General features: G+C 43.0%; 1 protein-coding gene across 4 annotated transcripts in view; it reads right to left on the reverse strand.

The window, feature by feature from the left end:
* Nucleotides 1–12319, reverse strand: part of CNOT4 (CCR4-NOT transcription complex subunit 4) — a 78165-nt gene extending 65846 nt beyond the window's left edge. For 2 of the 4 annotated variants that reach the window (XM_048301310.1, XM_048301307.1), the window contains exon 1: nucleotides 11948–12319. The gene's annotated coding sequence lies outside the window, so the exon portion shown is untranslated. The remainder of the gene's footprint in view (nucleotides 1–11947) is intronic. The other 2 variants (XM_048301311.1, XM_048301309.1) reach the window with 1 other exon arrangement.
* Nucleotides 12320–14269: the final 1950 nt, after the last annotated feature.

Consider the following 14269-nt stretch of genomic DNA (forward strand, 5'->3'; position numbering starts at 1 on the left):
CACTGCAGGTGGGGTCTCACCAGAGCAGAAGGGCAGAATCCCCTCCCTCACCCTGCTGTCCAGCTGCTTTGGATGCAGCCCAGGATACAATTGGCTTTCTGGGCTGGGAGTGCACGTTACTGGGTCATGTCCAGCCCCTCACCCACCAGAACCTCCAAGTCCTTCTCAGCCGGGCTGCTCTTGATCCCTTCATCCCCCAGCTTGTGTTGATACTGGGGACTGCCCTGACCCAGGTGTAGCACCTTGCACTTGGTCTTGTTAAACCTCATGTGAGTTTCTAGGCTCATCACTGATTTTTAGTTTCAAGCTCTAACATGGACAATTTTATACTCATGAAATTGAGGATGGTTACAGTTTTTGCTACAAATTCATAAAATAATTCTGGTTGGAAAGGATCTCTAGTGCTCTCTATTCAACCTTCCTCTCGAATCAAAATAGCAAAATAAGTCTATTATCAAGTTGGGCATCAAAACATTCAAAGCCAAACACTGCAGAAGCTCTCACCTGTCCCAATAATTGCCCCACTCCATAGAGAAACATGTTCTTCTTAAATTATTTTAATGCATGCCTGCTGTCTCTTGCCTGCCTTCCACACACCACTATAAAGAGCTTGGCTCAGTATTCTCAATAGCCTGCCCACAGGTACTCCAAGGAACCATTAGTTCCTCCCACTTCCCAAAGTCTTTTCTTCAGCCTAAGCAGAGAATTTTAGCAAACTCTTACTTCTTATACACATCTGCTAGATTTAAACTCTTCCAATACAAATACAAAGTTTTGATCCAAAGCAGCTGTTATCTTTATCCCTGCACTTTCCCACATACAGCTGCAGGAACTAAGACCTCATAATAAAATCTGGTTTAGTACAACCTAAAATAAGTTAATACACTGCCTTTCTGGGCTCACTATAACCCCTCTCTAGGATGCACATCAACTCTAGAGACCATATCCTGTTCAGCCTGCAGCTCTGTTTCTAAACTAGAATTAAAAGTTATGGAAGAACGTCTAAAAAAAACCATCATACAGTTGAATGAAGAGCTGTAGTTTTACAAGCTCATATTTATACACACCCAGATACCTACGAAGATAAAAAGATGCCCTGAACTGAAGGGGGCAGAAAAGACCAAACCAACAACCAAGCCTCAAATATATCAGGAATGAGAAATAAATCAGGAAGGAGAATAAGGGTACATTATTAGGGCTGCTGTCTAAACCATTGATACAAAAAAAGTAAAAACATTAACAAAAGCACCACAAGCACTCCAACACCTGGAGCAAATTTCTGGTAAGGTATAGTACCCTACTGACAATTACATGCAGAAGTTCCTGTATCAGTCTTCCCAATCCTCCAAAGCTACTTATCAGATTGACAATAAGATATTTCAGGACAGCAACAGCTCTTCAGAAAAAGTCCCCCACTCTTTGACGAAGCAAGTAACATCAGGAATTATTAACCACTGGAAAATCCAGGTCATGACCAGTCAAATCAAGAAATCCCAGAGACAGGGGAAGGAGTGAAGAAGAAACATATCCAGAGATTTACTTCATACCTCCTATCAGTAAATGATACATGTTCCAGCACTTACTTCTCAAAAGAAAAGGTTGGGGGGGGGAGGCAGGGACTACAGATACTGGAAGAAGCAGTGATGCTTCCTTAACAGAAAAAAAGGAATCTGATCCACAGACCTCCACATTTCTCTGAAAAACCCACACTGTATTTCATTCTCAGCTGAAGGGGAGCAAGTAAGTCAGAAAAAGTTCTGTACTCCTCGTCCAGCCTATTAAAAAAAAAATCCATACAAATAAAATAAACCCTTGCACAGGCTTAAAATTATTCTTCAGAATCCTTGAGAAACTACCAAAGAAACACACGGAACAAGGAAGATTTGGTCAGCCTCTTCAATCTTATCCTAAAACTTGTGAAACAGCAGTCACTGCCCCCAGATTCGTGCTCAGCCATTCTCACTCAGTATCTTTACAATCACAAGTAGAAAAAAGCAAACTTGAGTTTTACAAAAAGTTACAATGCTTGCCCCGCACTAGAGTCAGGAGAGGCAAGTCAGTTTAAGCCACAGGTAAATGAACACCGAACAACTGGGAAACAGAACATTACTAGTTGAATAACTAACTGGGGCCCCCAGCTTAATGAAGACAAGAAACTGTTTCACCAGGTGCAGAGAAGGGCCATAGATGAGCAAGGGGCTGCAGTATCTTTCCTATGAGGTTGAGGTTGTTCAGCCTGCAGAAGAGAAGGCTCCAGGGAGATCTGGATAGCAGCCTTCCAGTATCTAAAGGGGACCTACAAGAAGTATGGAGAGGGGCTCTATCAGGAAGCGAAGTGATAAGACAAGGGGTAAAAGATTTAAACTGAAACAGGGTAGATTTTAGGAAGAAATTCTTCACTACAGGGGTTGTGAGGCACTGGAACAGATTGTCCAGAGATGTTGCAGATGTCCCATCCCCCGAAGTGTTCAAGGACAGGCTGGATAGGGCTTTGAGCAACCTGGGCAAGCGCAAAATGCCCATGCCCACAGCAGGGGTGTTGGAATGCGATGATCTTCAAGGTAATTTCCAAACCAAACCATTCTGTGATTCTATGAACTTGTCTACACTTTCCGTTCTAAACCTAAGGCAACACAGAGATGCATTAGAATTTAATTGCATTTAGGCAGTGCTCAAGGCAGAAAACCAAAATACCACAAATTAAGGCTGTGATCCTACAAACATTTAAGTAGTAAACTTTACCCAGTGGAACAGATCTACCGATGATAATGAAGTTATAGAACATGTTTGAAAAAGAGAAATAAACTGTCCTGGGTTGCAGTGTATTCTATCACCATCCTCAAGAGCTGTTGAAACTAGGTGGGGCAGTGTTTCCTTGCCTCCTCCCCCCAGACTTTCTGTTAATGGCCCATCATTGTCCTGCCGCATGACTCAGAGATAACTCCCTCCGGACTATCTTCTGTTAATGAGCCTAATCAACACTTTGTCTCATGACTCATTACCCCATTGTGAGATGCTCCACCCAGAGGGAGGAACCAAGCATCCCATCGTGGATATAATCTGGGACTCTGAACACCAGAGACAACCCTTCCCACTGGATTTCCAGAGGACAGGAGCTACACAGCCACCATTGGACTTTCTGAGGAAGAGCAGACTCTTTTACTACAGGATCACTGCTTCAGAGGACTGCAGCCACCGTTCTACCGGACTGCTACCACCACCCTGCCTAACAGGGTGTCAGGTTGTACCTTGACTCTGTCAGTTTGAACCAGTGTTTTCTTTTACTTTTTTTTCCTTTTCTTTAATTTCCATTAAATTGTTATTCTGACTTGGTGCCTCCCACTGGTTTGTTTTCAAACTAGTACATAAGCCTACATTTGCAATATTAGCTTCAAAAATATAAGTTTTATTGTAACAATTCCCCACCATGAGCACTGCTGTTACACAATGTAACAGTCTCAATATGTAAATACACAAGGCATAGTGGAACTGTAAAGATACAACAGAAATTTAACACATACAAGTCCATTTCCACTTTAAAGAGACTACAGTCACACCAAGGTACCTACACTTGGAAATTTTCAAGAGTAAAAAAGTAAGTAAAGCATTAGCCCCTGTAGCAAGTAACTGCAAAGCCCGATGGAAAAAATAAGTGAGTGAACCATTTCAGCTTTTTCTTGATGTGTATCTGGGAGGTAAAGTCGATTCCAAATATAGCACGTGTCCTGTGCTCAAATTTGTGGCACTATCTGAAAGTAGGTGGAAATGAGGCCTGTGACTTATTTCTTGTTTCACAGTGAAAATGACAAAGGGTGAAGCTTCTCTAAAATCTGAAATTCTAGCACCTAATTCAAGGCAACGAAGTATGTCTTTCAGCAATTTATAAAACAGTTGGATAACATCAAAGGCACATCTAATTAAAATGCAGTATCAAATAAATCTAATGATTTATCAGTTCTATTAGCTGAAGAAAAAGATCAAGTTAGAGTTCAGCATGGAAAATAAGAATACTATGCTTAAGACATCATCTGCTTCAGACGAGCAGGATGCTATTTCAGTAACATTCACTGACATCTGAGTCAATAGAAAATAGTAAAAACATCTACCATGTCACAGTCACACTCAATCACAGTTTGGGGTTGGTTTGGCTTCTACAGAGAACACTTAGAATTTTACTTTACTTTCCATTCTGTAATTTAAAAAATTAGATTTATATCAAAAAGCAAACCAATCATTTAATGAGAAGCACAGAAAAGCTTCAGAGAGTGGAAGAGCCTTCATATGACTCATACTCCACATACCTGCTAGAAATCCAGAAAGGTAGTTGCTTTGTACAATATTCACTCACATCATAAATACCCATTCCCACATATCTGGTACACAAGCCACAATTGCCTACTTGTGCTCTTCAGGGAAATACATATTTGTTACTAAAAAACAAAGTTGAAAAAAAGCAACATGTGCATTGAGGGAAGCACCTTTATCCCAGCGAGGAACAGAACAGAAAACTGCTTGAAGATTATATGCTGCAGTAAACAAATTTTCTAGACAGACACATATAAAGCAATTGCCTTAGAAGAAAAAAGGAAAGGGAGAACAATGAGAAATAACAGCATCAGCTTCCAGTAATTTAAGCAGGATGTGTAGTACTGGTTTTATATAAATTCCTTCTACTGCTACCTCCATTACCTGGAGCTGCATTAACTCAGGCAGGTGAAGTAAGGAGTCATTTGGTACATACAAAGTGCTGAATGGAATCCCAAACAATTTGTCAGACTGTGACAAATATATGTTATAAAAAGCACAGAAGTTCAAGTTGACTGCAAATACACTTGCCCAACATATCTTTTAAATGCTGTGACTTTTTAATACTAAGAGACAGGTCTGAGGTTTTACCAGCCAAGAGCAGCTGAATGCAATTCCTTTGGAGAAGCCTAAGCCCATATGAGATGCAAATTAACCAAAACCCATACGAAAATTAAACAACTGCCTTCAGAGAACAAATAACTGGTTGACAGATTTAAGTTTCTTTAAAAATAGAAGAAACAAAATACAAAATGAAGACATTAAGGATACCTCAGAAACATTTATGCTGATGTCAGCTCTGGGAAGATGCTCTCCGATATCTGACTTTAAATTTAGTAAATAAAAAAAGTAAAACAAAAACCCAAATAAAACACAGAGTGACAGAGTAACACTGAGTCCATCTCCTTCCTTATACTTTCATATATTATGGTATTTTCTGAGTCCATCACAAGTCTCAGAAAAAACCAGTACAACCAAAAGATCCTGCACTGCACCTCTATAGAAGTTACCTTCACCATGCTCTCAGGGATGGCACACACTAAATAGAACAGAAACAGCAGCTGGTAGTAAGTGGCTCATTTGTCAAGAGTGGATGACTACAGCACTGCAAATGCCAAAAGGAACCTGACCCTCCCTCTCACCTCACTACACACGTTCGAAAACAAGTTTTGCTTCACCTCTGGTCAAGAGTTTAACATATATGTGCAAAGAATTTTTAAAAAAAACCCTCATGGTAACTGGTATTAATTATGAGTAGAGACAGAATAACCATTTTACTCCAAAAATGCCTGGTTTTGGACTCTTCACTTTACTTATACTCTATACAACTATGGTCAAAAAAATAAAAGCCATGTGCCACTGCAGACTTCCTTATAGAAATGGCTGTATAGTGCTCTCTTTTTGGTCACTGAAGTCAAAAGCAAATAGGTGGTTTCCCCGGAAGAGATACTCCAGAACCAATTCTAAGCTGTTTCTGCCCAAGGTATGGTGTTTTCTTCAGACTGTCAGAGTCACGTGGTCACACAACACAGCTGGCTCTCACCAAGTTTCACTGTGCTATGTATTTATACAGTAGTAACCAGAGGAATAGTTCTCACACAAAGTATGTCCCTGCCCCACCCCCTGGGAATCACAAGCCTCAAGTTAAATCAGAAAGAGACCATGAGCAAATTAATGGCTCTAAAAGGGCTCAATGAGAGGAGGAAGTCGTTACACTGGTGAAAACATGAGAATGGACACATCTTGAAGCATGCTTACAATTATAACTACTACTCAAGACTCAAATGAAATTGTAATCCAGTCAGATAGTAACACTACCCATGTGCAGAAGGCAGCCTGATAAAAGAGCTGCTATTTCCTAGACTTCCCAGCTGTTCTTCCATATTTTCAACATACACTAACAGTTATGTAAAGGAAAACTAGTGATCATCTTCTAGTTTCAGACTTACTACCTATGTTCTAGAACCAGTTTGCCACTAACTGTGAAACCACCCCATTAGTATGTTAAATATATGCTTTACGAAATGAAAGCATTAGCAAAGGAGCTTTCAAAAATGGGAAAAAGCTCTAACTTCTGTAACGTGGTTCCTCAGTTATAAATTACTTGACCCTTAACCTAGGATGAAGTTTCATAAAAGGAAAGATTACCTTCTTAGGAAAACGGATTCAACATGCTAAACGATCAACAGAAACACATGCAAGAAGGCTTGTTCAGAGGAGCAGCAGTTACATGATAAATGGCTGTAAGATTAAGTCACTAGACAAATTGGATTAATGCTACTGGGCCTCTCTCATTCAGACCAGTGTGTTTAACATAACTTCAGGAGTTTAGGGGCCCCTACAGTTCACACTGATTGAAGGAAATGCATTCAAATTAACTATTGGGCCTGCTGACCTATAAACACTAATTTTGACCTAGCAAGTTTTGGCCTTTTATTTTATGCTAGTTTAAGAGCTCTCAGGGGACAGACAGATTTTATGAATGAGATACTGAAGACTAATTCTAGATTTCATTCAATAAAAAAGAAAGTCACATGTAATGAAGCAGGAGCTATTCAAAGACAGGGAATAGTTTCTATTTTTGCAATATCCAACAGCCCAAGGTAACATCTACACATCACAAAGAAGCTTTAGGTCTTTAACTGACAGGCACAGCTATAGCTACACATACCTATCTTCATTCATTATATCTGGAGAGAAGACAGAGAAAGGAAAAAAAAAGTAGCTGAACACTTTCTCCCCACATCTAGTGATTATTGCTACATACTTCTTCCCTATCCTGTTTTTCTGTATTTCTAGGCTGCAGTAGAAAAACCCTGAACAAGAGCCACCACACACTTACCTGCCTGGGACATAACCTTCATCAAAACTTCTATCACAAACTCCCTCAGGTAGGCAGTTCCAAAGCACATATAAATATAATTACTTCCTTCCAGTCCTGCAACTCAAATGCTGGGGTTTTAAGATGGCAACTTACTGTAACATGTAATAAAAGACAGGTTTAGAAGAAAACTACTCCACCTGTAAATACAGTATCTTACACTTGAGGTGTCTTAGCTCATGTACCTTGCAATTTAAAATTAATACACACTATTCAAACAGGATCCACATTAAATCCATACTGGTGAAAGAAACTTTAAACCAAAACATAACATGAAGCCTGCTTTCAAGTAAATCTCATCTGTTGAATTCAGTGCTCCTGAAACAAATTAACCTGGAAAATTGTTAGCAAGTCTTCCTATCCTACAAGGAGTAAGATTGCTACCCTTCTAGTTACTACTCTTGCATATCAAATCTTATGTGGAAGAAAACATTTAAGAACATCCACACCAGGAAAAAAATAAATGCCCCTTCTGTTAAGCAAGGAAAAGATTAGGCCTCAGTAGTCTGAAACATAAGCACTCAGCCACAAAAAAGGCCTAAAAATGGGCCAAAGTAAAACCTGGGATGAAGCACTACTTGAAAATCACAGTACACGTGCCTATCACATTTTTTGGCCATCCCTACAAAGCTCGTGTGATTCTGTTCTGAACTTGAAGAACTCATTAGAAGTGAAGACAGAAGTGTGCTGCCAATTTTGCAGCTTCTTTCACTTAATTTGTTTTGAAAAAGGAAAACAAAAAAACCAAACCCCAACAACACTAACACCACCCCAAATTTCTAGTGCTAATAATTCATACTTGCAATCAAATACAAAATATTGCAATATCACCTTCCAGCAATGAAAGAGTGATAAGCTGTGAAAAGTAAAATACTCAAAGCCCAGAAAGGGACAGTACAAGAACCTGCACTACAAAAAGGGACCCTCCATCTCACAACCAAGATACGCAGAAGTACAATTACTTTACATCAGATTTTGTAGTCAGTTGAAACCCACTTAATATTAGGCATCTGTTGCTCTCAAGACAACAGTGAGCTAGAAGAAACAGATGCTGGGATTAGAGTATGTTAGAAAGCTACTCACAGGCCAATGAAATTTTCCCTTCTTCCCTTGCAAGAGGACAGAACCAGATCAAAATCAGACAGCATTGATCAGAGAACAAGCCTTAGCAAAGATCCAAGCTCCCTTTCCACCAAGTTCAGTAGCATGTTTGCTCGATCTCTACATCCACCTTTAACTCAGTGACTAAAGGATAAAAAAAAACCCCTTATGCCGATCCAAATCTTTCCCCAATTTGAAAACCAGCAACAGATGAAATACCTTAATAAAAATACACAAATGACTTATTAATCATTATGAAACCAACACTAACATATTCTGCTCCAGAATACAAACACAGTACATAGCTTTCAGGATGCACAGAAAAGGATGAGAAGTGTCATTCCCTTCGCCTGCATTTGGCTTGATAGCTTCGGATGCAGGCTTCCTCAAGTTGTTAAAAGCACGTGCATGAGATTTATGAATACCTTGTTTTGTACATATGTGTTTCAAAAACACTTGCAAGCTCCATTTAAATGATGATAGACTCCTCCTAGAAATACCTTGGAGTTGTCATGCTCCCAGAAGAGCCAAGTGGAAGGAAATGAAGTTAAACATATCACCACAAAACTTACTTGATCTTAGTACTATATGGAAATCATTAGCTTAAACATCAATTCTTCCTTTTGGGCTTTTGGCCTAATAACAGCTAACCAGAAGTCAAAAACATGTATTCTAAATTCTCACTGAGTTTGTATAATCTTGGATACAATTTTTAAATAAGGAAATGATGAAGATTCCTTTTTCAAAGTCCTACAAGAAAAATGCCATCTGACAAAACCAAGCACATCAAAGTTTCTGGTGTGACAGAAGAAAACCCAGTTTGATAAAAACATACACCTAACTGATCCAAACAATCTAACACAAAAACACAAAAACACATACATGCTTTTACTTAGAGAAGTAATATTCATATTTCCTGCTAGATACTTGCATTGCCCTCCCAGTTTACTCACAGGAAGAACCAGAAGGTCTGAGCAGCAGCTCAAGCCATGCCAAACCATTTGCTGCTGTACTTAATTTTCCCAAGTCTGGAAAGTGTTTACAGCTGTTAAAATGTTAACAAATGTTAACCAATCTCCGAAAGGAATAAATTCATAGACTACTCTCCAAGAAACAAAAGAGGGGGGCCCAGAGGGATGGGGGATCTATTTATCCATAAAGCTCTACCTCCTCACACTGTTTCCATACAATAAAAAGGTGACTAAGCAGGTAGAAAGACGCGCTGAAAAAAAAAAAGAAAGCATGAACATCTTTAAAGAGAGAAAGCTTTCAGGACACTGAAGCAAGGTAAGTTATGCAGTCTTTCACATATGCACTTACTCAAGTTAGCTCAGCAATACAGCATAACTGCAAGTAGGACAAGAGGTGGTATGTACAACCTAAGGCACTACTCACCATGTGAAAGTTTAGGAACCCTTGACCCTAGCAGTCTTGCTGAGCAAGTGATTTCCTTTCAGCATGTGTTAAGGCCTATAGATCAGCCTCATCTAACCAGAGCAACCAAGGCCCAAGATGCAATCTGTGATCAGCCACTTAACAGTTACCTGTGCTTACAGAGCAGTCTATTTGAAATAATCTCATTTATTTCAAAGAGGCAGGTGAAATTCTGAGAAATAGTTGCCAGAGTTAAGCCTTCAGGGCCCATACTTAGGATCTTGGTCAGAGCAATTTTAAAACATTTAACTTACAAAGAATATCCTAACTTTTATGAACAACAGCCATGAAGGAAAACATGTATTTCTACATAAAGATAATTTTTAATTACAATTAAAAAGCCACGTACTTGTCTATCCTCTCTCACCAGCTTTTTTAACACAAGCTTTTTATTTAGTGGGCACTCTAAGGATGTTCTTAAACTTTCTGACGTACCAAGAAACCAGTAGAGCACTATTCCTGACAGACACTCACCACCTTTTCTCTGTAAAGAGAAAAGCTGTTAGGATCCTCCAACACCCATAATTTTAAAAGCTAACGAAGAGGCACCTGAAAAAACATGCAAGTCAAAAGAAGACAATTTTTCACTGTACTCCCCCTTTCCAAAACAATCTTTTCCCCTAAAATGAATTTAGTAAGCAATTCAGTCAAGTTCAGCTGCCAAGCATTTCTAAACACTTGCATGTGTTCATCTTGTTTATGAAATGGAAACTCTATCACAGAATTCCAAAAGCCTAAGGTGCAGCACAGCTGAATCCTAGACCACGAGTTAGATCACATTATTACAACTATTACATAGTTAAGAAACTAGCGGTATATTTGACTATTTGTGAGCCATCTGAAGCTAATTCTCCCTCTTGAGTCAAACAGCTCTTTTATTCCCTGCTCTTCATAAGCCTGTATTTTATTTTTTCCCTTTCCTTTTTAAGCAGTGAAAGGGGCTAGAAAAAATTTCATTCTTCTATGTATTCATCTTTCAGTATGAGTGCTCTTCTGTTAGTGCCAGACACCATGTTTACATGAGTATGAAGTCAAAGTACAGGGATGTTCAAGTCAAGACATTTCAAAACTAAACCAAAATACAGACAGTTAAAACACAGGGAGTTAGAAACCTGTACAGGCTCAGTAAACATGTGACTGGCCAACATTAACTTCTAAAACTTTTGGAAAGGAGTAAGCCAACATCTGCAGGTCCAGAGTTTCCACAGCTTTAAGCAGCTGATAGGTTTTGCTTACATTAACATATGCTCTTGAGAGAATTGCTTCTCCTGTGAACGACATACTTGGTATTACCACACTGACAGAAGCATACAAGCCACGGACAATTAAACCCTTTCTGGTATGGTAACAAAGCATTTTAAGGTAATTATCTAGTGTATTTTCCCTCCCCTTTATTGTACAGAAGAAGGCACCGGCAGCTCACTTTTAAACTGGCAGGTAGAGCTGTAGGACCATCGCTAGATGTAGGATGAGCACCCCTACACACCCTTATCATTTGTTTCTGCTAATGCACAAAATGGAAAGAGCTTCTAAGATTTTGCAAGCAGAAGACAGAAAGTTACATACCGGTTATTTTACTGACAGACAAATCTCAGGAGGTTGCACGGACTGTCCAAAATAACACCAAAATTAAGAGGCTGCCATTCACCATCTGTTTGCCTCTCCCTCAGGAAAAAAGTGCATATCACAAGAAGAAATGGAGCCTAGCTCCGGGAAAGAGGAAGAAGGGGACAGAGGAAATTTCCACGCAAATTCTAAGTGAATCACGCCGCGATGCCCGCGCCTGGCTGCGCCGGCCTGCCCCGGCAGAGGCAAGCGGTTCCGGGGCCACCGTCCCTCCGCCGCCCCGGCCGGTGGCTCGGCCCGGCCCAAGGGCTTCCCCGCGCCGGGGGGGGGGGGGGGGGGGGGACGAGGAGGAATAAATACAGCCTCCTCCGGGCAGCTGCACGGAGGGAGCCCCTTCCCCGGCGCCCCCCGGGCAGGAGGAGCCGCCCGCTCGCCCCCGCACCCTCCCCTCCCGGCCCGGTGCCCTCGGCGCACGGCAGCGGCCCGCGCGTCCCCCCGTCGCCGGGGCTGCACCGGCGGGTGGGCTGCGGCCTGCGCCGTCCCAGCGAAGCCTCGGCGCTCTCGTAGTCAGAGCGGCCCGGCTCCCCCCCGCCTCCTCCTCGCCTCTCCTTCCCTCCCTCCTTCCTTCCCTCCCCGGCCCGGCCTTCAGCTCGCACTCACCCGCCTTCCTCCTGCCTGCCCGGCCCGCGGTGCGTGTGCGCGTCTCTCCCTCTCAGGCTGCCCGGCGCGGCGGGGGCGGCCGGGCGGGTGGGCGAGTGAGTGAGCGTGCGGGAAAGGAGGCGAGGGGAAAAGGAGAAGGGTGGGGAGGGAAGGAGAGAGGCGACGAGGAAAGAGAGAGAGAAGCGGAGGGGAGAAACCCGCAGCGGCGCTCCTGGGGCGGGACGTGCAGCGGCGGCCAGCCGGGTACTCGGGCGGCTGCTCCGACGACCTTTACGCGAGGGACGGGCGATCTCCGAGCTCGGGGCGCTCCGCTGCCAGCCCGGCCACCATCTTACATTGGGGAGACTTGCCCCGGACGCCGCCCCCGCTGCGCGTGCGCTGCCGGCAGTGGGCGGGGAGCGGCGCGGGAGGGGGGACGGGGCGCGACGGCAGCGGCCGCGACGGCGCGGGGCATGACGGGACTTGTAGGCGGTGGCCTGGGCAGCGCGGGAGGAGGTGGAGGCGGCGCCGGCGCCGGAGCACGGTCCCCGGTCCCCTTCCTTCAGGTCAGGGCTCTGAAGCTCTGCTCCAGGCAAGGCTGTCCCACTGCCCTGCTCCGGGGAGTTCCCGTCCGTTAACTCGCTGCAACTTCAGCCACCTGTTGCTGGACATTAAACCGCGCGGTTTTCAAGCACTGGGTTGGTTTCTTTAAAAATATTTTTTTCCTGTCACTGGTGTTGCTTTGGGATGTATTTCCCCTGCCAGGTCGAAGCGACCCCGTGTACTCCCCGTCGGACCTTGCCGGTTGTCGGCTACAGCGCCAGGGGATGTGCTGTGCTGTGTTCTCCCAGGAACACCTGAGGCGGCTGTCACGGCGGCTCGGTCGGGCTGGACGCGGCTCCCGCGCAAGCCGCCGCGGGCCGCTCTGCCTCGCGGGCCGCTCTGCCTCGCGGGCCGCTCTGCCTCGCGGGCCGCTCTGCCTCGCGGGCCGCTCTGCCTCGCGGGCCGCTCTGCCTCGCGGGCCGCTCTGCCTCGCGGCGCGCCCGCCCCTCACCCACCGGGGCAGCGCCACTGTGCCCGGGCGCTGCGCCGGGCCCGGCCGTGCCACCGCCCCTGCCTGCCCGCCAGCCGCGCTCCCCGGGGAGAACCCTCGCGACACCTCCCGCCTCACCCTTCCCTTCTTTCGCTTTATTCTCCCATTTTTTTTCGGTCAGAAAAACTTTTTATTTTGTAGAAGCTCAGAGAAATTATATTGCTTCTGTCTCTTTCTACCACGGACACCCTGGGCCATGGACCTGTTTAAATTGCACCCATATCCCTTTCTTTCTCCTGTGATCCCCGATGCCGCACAAAGGATCTCATCGCCTCAGCTAACAGGCAAGAGGGCTTTTATGCGTTGCCTTTATAGCTCTCTTGTGGCTTTTCTGCCCTGGCATCCTTAGCTCTCCAGACAGCCTCATCCTGGGTGTTTAATTATCAGTTATCTCTAGTGCACAAACTATTACTACTTTGGCCATGATAATATTCACCTGAAAATTTTACTTACTTCAGGAATTGATAGCAAAGGGAGGTGTTCATCACCGAGTGCACTGGCACAACTATTACATTTAGTGGCATGGATCTTTTCTTTACTTTTGTTTCTTAGTTTGAAGTGTTACACTAGTACAGCTTTGTACAATATGCCTGTTTTACTAGCAGTGGAACTTGTGTTGACGTAGCTTATCTCCTTCCTAAAACAAATTAATGTTACCTTGTGCGTATTAAATTTTAGACTGATATATGTATCTCCCCCACAGGAAAGCTCTATAAATTAACTTTTACTACTTCTTGCTGTAGGCAAGACCCAGGTCTGTATAAAAAGATACGCTATTCTCAGTAGTAGTCTTGACATGTGAACTCAAATGCAATGTTATTCTGAAAACAAAACATAAAATGGAATGTAAACAGCTATATATGTGAGAAATTCTGTGTTTCTCTGCATATATTTTACACTGTAACATATGCTTAATGTATCTATGTAATTAGTATATATTAATCAAATTCAGGTGATTGTATGTATATAACAGTGTATTTCTCAAAAACTTTATTATTTTCATATTCTCCAATCAACTGATATATAAACTATTAGATTCCAGAAATACCCATTATGTAAGTAACTTACATAAGTAATGTAATTGTTGACACACCTAATACCCAGCAACATTTCCTGTTGAATAAAAGCAAGTACTCTGACTTGGAAAGAAAGGTTAAAAATAATATAACTAAAAGCTGCACTTTTGAGTCAGAATTGAGGCTGCTACTATAAAGTGAGTTCTGTGATTTCTTTTAATTCAGAATTAAGGT

This window comes from Corvus hawaiiensis, chromosome 4 (assembly GCF_020740725.1).
Source record: "Corvus hawaiiensis isolate bCorHaw1 chromosome 4, bCorHaw1.pri.cur, whole genome shotgun sequence".
Taxonomy (NCBI): domain Eukaryota; kingdom Metazoa; phylum Chordata; class Aves; order Passeriformes; family Corvidae; genus Corvus; species Corvus hawaiiensis.